The sequence below is a fragment of the Dermacentor andersoni genome, chromosome 1 (assembly GCF_023375885.2).
Source record: "Dermacentor andersoni chromosome 1, qqDerAnde1_hic_scaffold, whole genome shotgun sequence".
Lineage (NCBI taxonomy): Eukaryota > Metazoa > Arthropoda > Arachnida > Ixodida > Ixodidae > Dermacentor > Dermacentor andersoni.
This window is the reverse complement of record NC_092814.1, coordinates 243963480-243974047: the sequence shown is the minus strand read 5'-3', so window position 1 is coordinate 243974047 and position 10568 is coordinate 243963480.

The window sequence follows — 10568 nt, the reverse complement described above, 5'->3', positions numbered from 1 at the left end:
CTGTCATTGGTACCGTCAAGCGCATTAGATATGCTGCACTTTCTATAAGCGCGCACGATCAAAGTACCTGGGATGTCGTCCCACGCTGCAGCTACCCAGCCCGCCGGCTGCGATAGCGATGCATGTGGTCTTCATCAGTCAACCAGCCCGTGTAATATTTCCGCAGACGATCCTTGAAAGGTTTGTTGGTGCAGACATCAAGTGGCTGCAACTGGCCCGTCATGCCACCCGGTATGACAGCGAGGTCATGTTCGCTTAGGCGAGCGCAGCCTTCACGTTGTCAGTCAAGTGCCCACGGTAAGAGTCGACGACGAGGAGCGAGTTGTTTGTCAAAAGGGCTCCTGATAACGCGCATGCCGTTCGTTGCTGGAAAGTACCGGGCTCGCAGTGTTAAAGAAAGGAAACGCATCAAGGCAGATCACGATTATAGTGTGGCAGATATACACCCCAAAGGGCGCAAACTTTTTAGAGTGTACACTCGAAAAGGTTTATACCGTTTGGGGTGTATATTTGCCACACAACGATACAGTTTAAGAAATGTTTACACCCTTTGAGTCGTATCTTGCCACACAACAATGTCACCTGTCTTGTCCGCATTTCCTTTCTTTAACGCTGCGAGCCCGCACTCTCAACTCTTAAAACGTTTGCACTCTTTGGGGTGTATATTTGTCCCACAACGATAATCGTCACCTGCCTTGCTTGCGTTTCCTTTGAAAGCTCGGCGCTCGTTACTTTCCTGTCGAGAATGCTGCGTCACACTGATAACGCGCATGCCGTCGTGACTGGGAAGTACCGGGCTCGCAGCGTTAAAGGAAACGCGGGCAAGACATGATTATTTTTGTGGGACAAGATAAACCCCAAAGGGTGTAAATTTTTCTAAGAGAGCACTCTAAAAAGTTTGCACCCTTTGGGGTGTATATCGCCACACAACGATAGTCGTCTGCCTTGATGCGTTTCCTTTCTTTAACGCTGCGAGCCCGGTACTTTGCAGTAACGAACGGCATGCGCGTTATCAGCATGACATAGCATTCCCAACAAGAAAGTAGCTGGCGCGGCGTTTTCACTCCAAAGGGTGCAAACTTTTTTAGAGTGTACACTCTAAGAACAGTTTACACCCTTTGGAGTGCCCCTTCTGCCACACGATAATCGTCATCTGCCTTCATGAGTTTCCTTTCTTGAAAACGCCGCGCCCGCTACTTTCCTGTTGGGAATGCTATCATGCTTGTAACGCGCATGCCGTTCGTTACTGGAAAGGGAACGCATCAAGGCAGATGACAATTATCGTTGTGTGGCAGAAGGGGCACTCCAAAGGGTGTAAACTTTTCTTACACTCTTAAAACGGTTGCACCCTTTGGGGTGTATATTTGTCCCACAACAATAATCGTCATCTGCCTTGCTTGCGTTTCCTTTCTTGAAACTCGGCGCTCGCTACTTTCCTGTCGAGAATGCTGCGTCACACTGATAACGCGCATGCCGTTCGTGACTGGGAAGTACCGGGCTCGCAGCGTTAAAGAAAGGAAACGCGGGCAAGACAGATGACGATTATTGTTGTGGGACAAGATATGCCCCAAAGGGTGTGAATTTTTCTAAGAGTGTAAGAGTATAGCTGCTCCTGGATGCTGTAACAGTCGACTGCATCACTGCATGCCATAGAGTTTCTCACTACATTACCTAGAGGGAAATCTGGCGCTGCTGCGATGTAGTATGCATGGGAATGCCGGTATGTTGTGATCGGTATCGTTCTCGTAGAGACAGGACACCTTGAAGACGCGCTTGGCAAGTACCGTTCCGTCTGTCACAATGATTCACTTTCTACTAAAACAGCACGTGAAAAGCTGTTTTAGCTTTAATATTACGCGAAAACATGTTTTGTTTAACTATGAGAACTTGTTATTGTGTGTACGACTACATGTTACGTAAAAAGTATCAGCGGGCCGCTAAAGTTGGAGAACAGACGACAAGGTTCGCGCTCGCTTTGAAACAGTTGGTCGTCTGTTCTTGCTTTTCTTCGCTTAACCATGCATTGTGGGTGAGTGAAGATGTAATATGCGTGAATGGAAACATTTTATGAAGATTTTACTTTGAGAATGCATTATTTGCGTAGCCATATTCACGTTTTAGACGAAGCCTCTTACAACACCAGCCAACACGAGCCTCGCAGACACATGCACCGCCTATGGACGACCGCACGCCAAGTCAACGTTACTAGATTACCTCTGCGCCAAGTTTCATCCTAGACGCCAGCGCTCGTTTCTCCCCTGGCGGAACGATTTCATCTCCAACGGGTGTAGGTTTCCGCCGCCGCTTCCCTTAGCGGTCGCGCCCGCGTTCAGATCGCGCTGCGCGCGAAACGCCTCTTGTTTGCGACGGCGCCTCTTCGGATGACCGGAAATTATTATTTTGTTGTTAACTGTCACGACAGCAATGTAAACACGAAAGGGTTGATGCCACCAGTGAAATTCTGCCGATTCACAAGAAAATGGTACGAAAAAAGCAGACGACACACATGGATTATATTACTGCGGTGCGCCGAACGAAGTAAACAACTGGCAAACGAAGCCAGCTCGTTCATTGATCACTCCTGAGTGTATGACGGTTTTTATATGTAACCCACATGAATTTAATAATTACTCGGTACATAATCCTTTTATTCATATAAAAACTAAGTTTTTCGACGAGCGCTTGTCCTGTCTTCTTTCTCGTGTTTCGTTTATGTGTGCGCTGCCCAAGAATGGAAACCACGTCTGTTGTATGCGCTAGCAGTGGCCGAAGTTCACGCGTGCCGAGAAATTGAATATGTGCACGATGCATTGAACAAGACCGGAGTTCATTCCCGCTTCACCACTGCACCGATCGATCGAGTTACTGGACAATACACGCCCGCGTCTTGGCCGCGCCGGCATTGCTGAAGCAGGAATGATTACTAATACTTTCAACTTCCGTCTCTTGAGCACTGTTAAAAAATGGCCAAGCTGTCTACATTGCTGCTTCTATTCCATATTGTAGGGGACGCACTAGTTAAAGTTGTGTGCGCATGTCGTACTTGTGCTATGCAGCGACATATTTCGTTTATTTCCGCACAGTGTCGATGGAAGGCCGTTGTCGCCATCAGAGACAACACGGATTTGTAGCAAACATATTGTGAGAAACTGCAAAAATGACTTTAGCTCGTATGTGCCGTATGTATGTGCCGCATCGTATGTGCTGACGATTTTTCCGGCGGTACATACGATGTCGTTTCCAATCACCTGCTCAGCGTCACTTACATGGTTAAGCAGACGCTGCCCTTTCGCCGCATTGCAGCCATAAAAATAATCGTCAAGCGTACCGATCTTCTTAAAGGCAAATAGAAGCGCGTACAGTCTGTTTCACACTTAGGGGGAAACTCGGAACGTATTGCATCGCGATGCGGCAAGCAATGGAGTCGTGCGGTGGCAGCAGCTCGAGCAGGCGCAGACGCTCGAGGGGCGGAGTCGTGATCTGCGTCGTCTGCTACGGCGGCGCGCGCTGGCCGCATTTGTCGGGAAGCGTGCTACTGTCAGGGGCAGTGCACGTATATTTCTTCACTGTGTGTGCTACCGTAATAAGCAGCGACAAGACGCACCAAGATGTGCGCGCAACGTGTTCAGTCTTTGTTTGACTCGAAAGGAAAACAAAGCACTCAACAATGATAACTATGGGAGTCGAACACGATGAAACAAACGGATACGATTAAATGAATGTTTTAGGTTCAGACAATGAGCTGGAAATGATTTTTCTCGACAATAATTCGCTACACCAGACAGACTGTGCCCGCCGGCGGGGAATTGGACACGTCACGCTCGGAACTTCAGTTAGTATCTCGTCATGTCCCCAGCGGCAGCGATGACAGCGCTCATCCTGGAAGGCAGTGAAGTGCAGAATGACTTGATCAGGGATGTGTTCATTCGCAGCACGTCTCAGTCGCTGACGACGGTGGATCGAAGCCTATCCTCGGGCAACTGATAGAGGGGATGGTGCGCCAGCGATACTTTCAACGTGCCCCAGACATCTTAAATGATGTTGGCGCCCGGGGATTGAGGCGGCCACTCCAAGAGAGTGACTGGCGCGCTCTTCTAGCTGTTGTTGCACCACACGTGCAGTGTGGATCGGCGACCTATCGCGTTAGAATATATAGTCGCCTTCCAGAAACGGGCCGTCAATAATGTATGGAATCAGTACGTCGTCTATGACTGCCCTGCAGCGATGAACTTACCTTCGAGGCGTATCAGTTGGCGTCGCACAACGCATAGTAAAGAATACCGGCTCATTTCACGCCGTAACGATGAGATGAGTAGAACGCCGTTCTACTGATAGTAGAACGTTTCCCGACAATGCGGCCAGCGCGCGCCGCCGTAGCAGACGACGCCGTTCAAGATCCCGCCCCTCGAGCACCTGCGCGAGCTGCTGCTGCCGCCTGACTCAAGCGCTCGCCGCATTGCGATGCAATGCGCTCCGAGTTTTCCCCTAAATGAAACAGACTGTACACCGCCCTTCGAACGAAATCTCCACGCGCACACACGTAGGCACACACCGCGCGCGGCGCGAAACGTGCCCAAACACGCGCAGTGCAGGAGGCAATCAAGGCGGCGCGAACGAGAGATGGTAGAGGGGTACCACCCGCTAATAGAATTTTGCGTCGCATGCGGCGCTCTCAACGCCGGCGCAGCAGCGCCGCTCTCGGTGCCGTTCTTGTCCGTAGAGGCGCCACTGAAAGCCACCTAGCGGACGCTTCCAACAGCACACGCGGGAGCAGTAGTAGACGACAACCCTTTGCAGCAAGGATGGCTGAAGTTCACGGCTGCGATTTCTCCGTTGTTCGAGTGCCAGGTTGCTTTCTCTGCGGTGACAGCTGAAGGGAAGATGCTGATCTCTGTGCGAGCGGGTATGAACACGATGTTACCGGTGTTTAGGACAACATGGTCCACATACGTGCAAGGTGTGTCCCGCAGACAAACGCCATATGAACCCCATTTACATGACGTGGAGCTCAAGTTCACTAGCCGATAAAGTTTGTTGAGTGATGCGATCTCTCGATGGTTTTTTTTAATTCTACCCTTGCCGCAATGCTGCTTCTGTACCTGAATAATAAGCACCCGTCGTTAGTGCAGACTTATATCACACAAATCCGCACGGTGCAATCTCTGCATATGCCGTTGTGATTTTTCTGCCGATGAATACATGTGACATCGCCGAATAAGTGCAGTCGAAGTCGCCTCAAGAAGAGTAATTGCCAATTTATTGATGGAAACGCGTACACTAGCCAACGAAGTCACCAAACACACGGGTTAATAAAAGCGCGTGTTAGTGCTGTACCGCCGATACAATTCTGCTGCATACGCCGATGAACTACCGTTCCCGCTGCAGCTTGTGTAATTTTAAATTCCCCAAGGGAGCTGCTTGGAAACGTACAAAGCTAAAGACTGACTAACTTTTCAGTACTTATTTATATTACTTGAGAGAGGTGCCACATGATATATTTAAAGGCAGAGCAGCGCCAGTCAAAGTAGATGAGCCCTGGCGGCAAGGCCCGGTTTAGTCGTCTGCAGCGTAAGTATAAGAAATAATTCAGTTGAGTACAAAACTCACATGCAAGAAGGGACTACGTTGTGAAACAAACAAATCACTCGGCGTGTTACGTTTGCTCAGGCAGCATCGAGGTGTGATGACTTCCGAAACGGGACGCGAACTTTTCAGCGAGAAATGGAACAAAAATACCATATGCAGCAGCTATTAGCAATTCTCGCCCTGAACTACCTATTTTCTAAACACATTTCTAAACACGCAAACATCTAAGATGCCCTCGGGCGAAAAGAATAAAGCTGTTAAAGAAGCACTTCCTTGGTATCATTCCAATAATTAAGACACAGCGTGGTTTATACCCTTTACAAACAAGGCAGGGTGAAAACTTCGCAGCTCAAAAGAATCGACAAGAGTTATGCATGGAGCAACTAGCAACAGTTAAACTTGTGCAAAGCCACGCATGAAATAGATGTAAAAACATGAAGTGCGCGACAGGTGCGAGGATTTACCGCGCCACATGAAACCAACAATTTCAGTTCTTGCAAACTTCAGTAGCTTCAACATACAACGCAATGCGCTCGTGCAGTCGTGCTGCCTAGCTAGCGCAACGCGGTAAAGAAGCGGGAAACAATATAAGCGACAAACAGCATTCCGAACTTTAGCGAAATGCCTTTAAATCTCATGCTGCACTGCAGACGAACTTCGTTGCTCACGCGTCTAACTATGATCGAGAGGAAAAAAACACTGACGAGGCAAACGAAAGGATGAGAACAAGAAATTTCCCTTCGAAGCGACGATCCATTTTTGCTACCGTTGCTCCCGCTGGTGAGGCTTTGACGGGAATGATTAGAACCGTATCGCCGGCACGTTTTCACCGGTATTTGAGCCCCCCCACCCTGCAACAATTCTTCTTCGACATTCCCTGAAGCTTTGGCCACCCCGCACGTGCGAATGGTGTTGCCTATCTTGCTCTGAAAACGTTAATAAGGCAGAGAAGCACGATCAACGACACAACAAACTACGGCGCGCGCCAGGCTCCTCTCCCGCGTGTTCTGCGCAAGGCCGCCACCAGTGGCGCGTCCGTCGGCGTGCACAGTGCGAATGCCGTCATTCCCATGACGGCACGGTGCAAGGTTGCTCCCTTAAGAGGAAGCTTTAGCTCGGGTGCTCCTATCTAATAGCGTCCTCGATCACCTTGCCCCGGGGTTGCCTCGAAACCAGAATGGTGCGCTTTGCCCCGCCGTGGTGCCGCACTGCGGAGGGTCAACATCGAGGACGAAACTGCACCCTGTGCAGGGTGCTTGCATGCAGCGCTACTTTGCCCCTGGCGCGCAAAACGTGCGCGAACACGCGCGCGCGCATACTTTATTGTTTGCAGATGCTGAGCATCTGCGGCAAGCGCTCGAACCTTGTCAAACTGCGTGCTCCGACATACCTGGTTGCAAGCAAATACCAATGGATATTATAATTAATACTGACGACCCGTTCAATGAACCTGTCCACTTTCGGCCGCTCTTCACACTGTTTTTGGACGAGGTCGAGCAGCATGTCGTCTTCGCTGTCAGACGAACTTGAAGAATGCTGATAGATTGCGGCAACTAGCAGCGCTTCCTTTCTCATTGTCGACAAATCCACTAGCTAACTCCGTCAACTCCGTTAGAGCGTCCGCGGTTCTGCAGTCGGCAGTACGCGCGCACGTCGCGCGTCCCGCAGTGCTTGCTGGGATTGCACTCCGGCGCACGCGTGCGTCTAATTGTCGTACAAAAATCCCTCACGTGACCTGATCCTAGGTGCCTAGGGACAGCATCGTTTAGGGATTTTTGAGAAGGCGCGATGCTGGCGCCGAGCGACGCCGTGGCGTGTTCGTCCTCGGCGTGATCGTTCTCTGGACCGCGCGTTGTTCAACGTTGCTCATGTAATCGTGCGTGTGTTGCTTGTGTGTTGGTTGTAGGTTCTGTGTTACTTGGCGGAAAGCCGTGAGTAGTGGCGGTGCGGCAATGCGGCTTTGGCCTCGATGAGCTTTGGCACTACATAATCTGCGTTGTGTGACCCGTGCTTTCTTGAGAACCCGGCGGTGGTGACAATTGAAATATCGAAGTGGCCTAGCGCCTCGGCAGCGAAGTTCTGCGAACCGCGATGTGGCGTCGCCGTGTCCGACTTTGCTTAACGGACATCGAGGGATGTGCTGCTCGCTGCAAGTCATGTAAATGCAACTGCGTCGACCGCCCACTGTTCAGCGCTGAATGTGTGTTTGGTGTGCTGTGCTTGAAACGAGTGGTGCAGCGGGGGTGGCGGAGGAGCAGAGTGGCTTAGGGTTTGCGCGTTCACAGACATGTGCTCCCGTCTTAGTCTCATTAGCGGCTGACGCGGGATTGTGGCGTGCTAGCTCCTTGCCTAGTATGAAGTTTACGACGCTAACACACAGCATGTTCACGTTTTTCCGCGCAATATGTCATTTGCATGACGGCCGAGTTGAAAACGAGACATATAGTGGTCTTTGCGTTTGTGTGTTGTAAATTACTTTCTATTGTGGAAGTTCTGAGAATCTTATTACGCAAGGAGTGCGAACGTAAACATAAACACATATGTGTGTCTGAAATTTTGAATTACCCATAATACCCTTTACAACTGATAAGTTGGCTACACGGCCTGTGTGAATTAGCTACCGTATATTGCGACGCTCTTCCGTGTGGTAGACTGATGCATGGTGCGCGTTTACTTCTTGCTGTTGTAAAAACCACTTGTTTATTCACTCAATACAAATGTACGGCTTCTTCGCCGCAGTACATTTTAGTTACGCGGTGAAGCATACTAAAAGTGGGAGGGGGCCGTTATCAGCCAGCATAGTATGTCCACTTAGGTGACCTGAGAGGCGGCGGGTGCGCGAGTGTATAGTTTAAGAACTCTTATTATGTCCAGTGACAGTGGAGATCATTAACTGTAGCACCAAAGTAGTGGACCACTACCAGAACAAAGGCATGTAGTATGCCCATCTCAATTCTTGTGCTTATGCCAGTCTTATTTTTTACAGCAATAGCTGCTATGGGCTAACTCCCCTGGTTGTTCTGATGTCTACTGGTGTTGTCACTGGAATTCCCGAATTTCTTGCTAGAGTATTGCAAATAAAGTTCTCATTGTGCTGCGAGGATTTAAACATACGATCAAAAGAGTGGCAGTCCACAATTCTACATTTCAGCCACTCTGCTGAAGGTACAGTCGTGGTGAATACTGATCCTGGAGAGCGTGATCTAGCCAACAGGTGCCTAGATTGGCTAACACCTGCTCAATGTCTGCATACTGTATATAGAGCTGGCATCCACACCTTCAAGTTCTTGCACATCACCTTCCCACTTGTGAAAGCAGTCCTATGTTAAGTTTTCTTCTTGCATGTGATGACAATGATTGGGTGCATCTGCTTCATTAATCTTCTTCTAGTGCTTGGCTTCTCAGATTTACTGGATGGAGCTGTTGGTGTCTTGTTTTCCTCAAGCAAAGCGCGAGACATAGCAATGCGTAGCCCAAATATAGATTTGAGAAAACCAAAACGAATTCAGCAGTAAGAAGCTAAAGGGTTGTTTTGGTGTAGATCAGTGGCTAAGTCCGGATATGAAAGAGGAGGAAGAAAAGCCGAGTCTTTCCACTTCAACACTGAGGCACAACTCCCACAAATAAATAGGACTCTTACTTATTTTACTTTTTTAAGGAGATTACTGACTTGCATTGGCAAGTGTTCACAACACTTCAGCAAACACTGCATGAACTAAGCTTCCTGTGCATATTTCACCAGCTACTGCATCATTGTTTCACATTATGAGTGAAACTGCAATTTTCTTTATGCCACAACTTGCCCAATTTTGTGTTTTGCAGTGGGATGTTAGCAGTGCTAATAAGGCACCTAAATACTCCGATGAATAGTCATACAGAGAAAAAAGAAGTAAGAAAGCAGTGGCGTTTTGTGCGTAGACTATGCATACACCTGGTGCTCTTATGGTCATTTTTTCCCTATCCGCTCAGCCATTCTAAACAAGAAAAGTTTATACACAATTAGTTTATATACAGACCACAACTAAACCACAGGTATCGTTGGTAAGCAAAGTATATTTATTCGGTGACATTTTCTGCAGCCCTGCTATTGAGCTTTCCTTCCTTCCTTTTCAGCTGTGCAGGTTCACTAAGAAGTGATGATACAGTTTGACAATTTTAATCATTGAAAGACTTAGCGAAACCTTTTTCGGGTTGTTTTTTCTTGGTTTCAGACTCTGCACATTGCATTTTAAGGCATGTTTTCTGTGTTTGTTGCTTTTTCTTTATGGGTAGGGCATGTCAACATTTTTTACACCATTTCAAGTATGTGGTGCCATAGACTGTTCTTAGATGAAGTCTTGCCCTTTCATTCTGTACAATATGATATCGGTTTTTTGTGTCCAAGGCCGTTTTACAGCGTGATTGTAGCATTTTGCTAAGTTTTGCCTCTGTCACCCAAGCTTGAAAGATTGCTACCCACTGGTGGTGGCATGACACATGCCACGTTTTTTTTTTCAATAAAAGGAAGTCTGTCACTTATCCTGTGCACTGGTTGCCTTTTGCCTCTTTGAATTGCAATTTGTTGCCTATATTTGCTCTTTTGTTGCATTTCAGATTAGGAATGGCTATCATAATTGACATTTAACCATATTGCACACAATGTGGATGATATATAATTGCAATATATGGCCACCATAAATATAATAGAAGTTAATAATTCAAGAATAGTGCCTTTGCATGGTGGTCCAGCCATGAATTGTGGCTATAAGGTACCAGCGCTGCAGATAGCACTGCTTGTGCAGAATATAGTGCAGCTCTACTACTTTCAACCATCATTGTTTTTATCTGCATTTCTATAGCTCCAGTTTCTGTGAACAATACACATCCGGTGGAAGGGTGGCTTGCACCTGCAGTTGGGTCCAATGAATAGCCAAATTTCTGCCCGTTTTCATGTTACTAGCATATTAGTAAAGGCAGTCGTTTTTATAGTAGCCTGTTTGCCC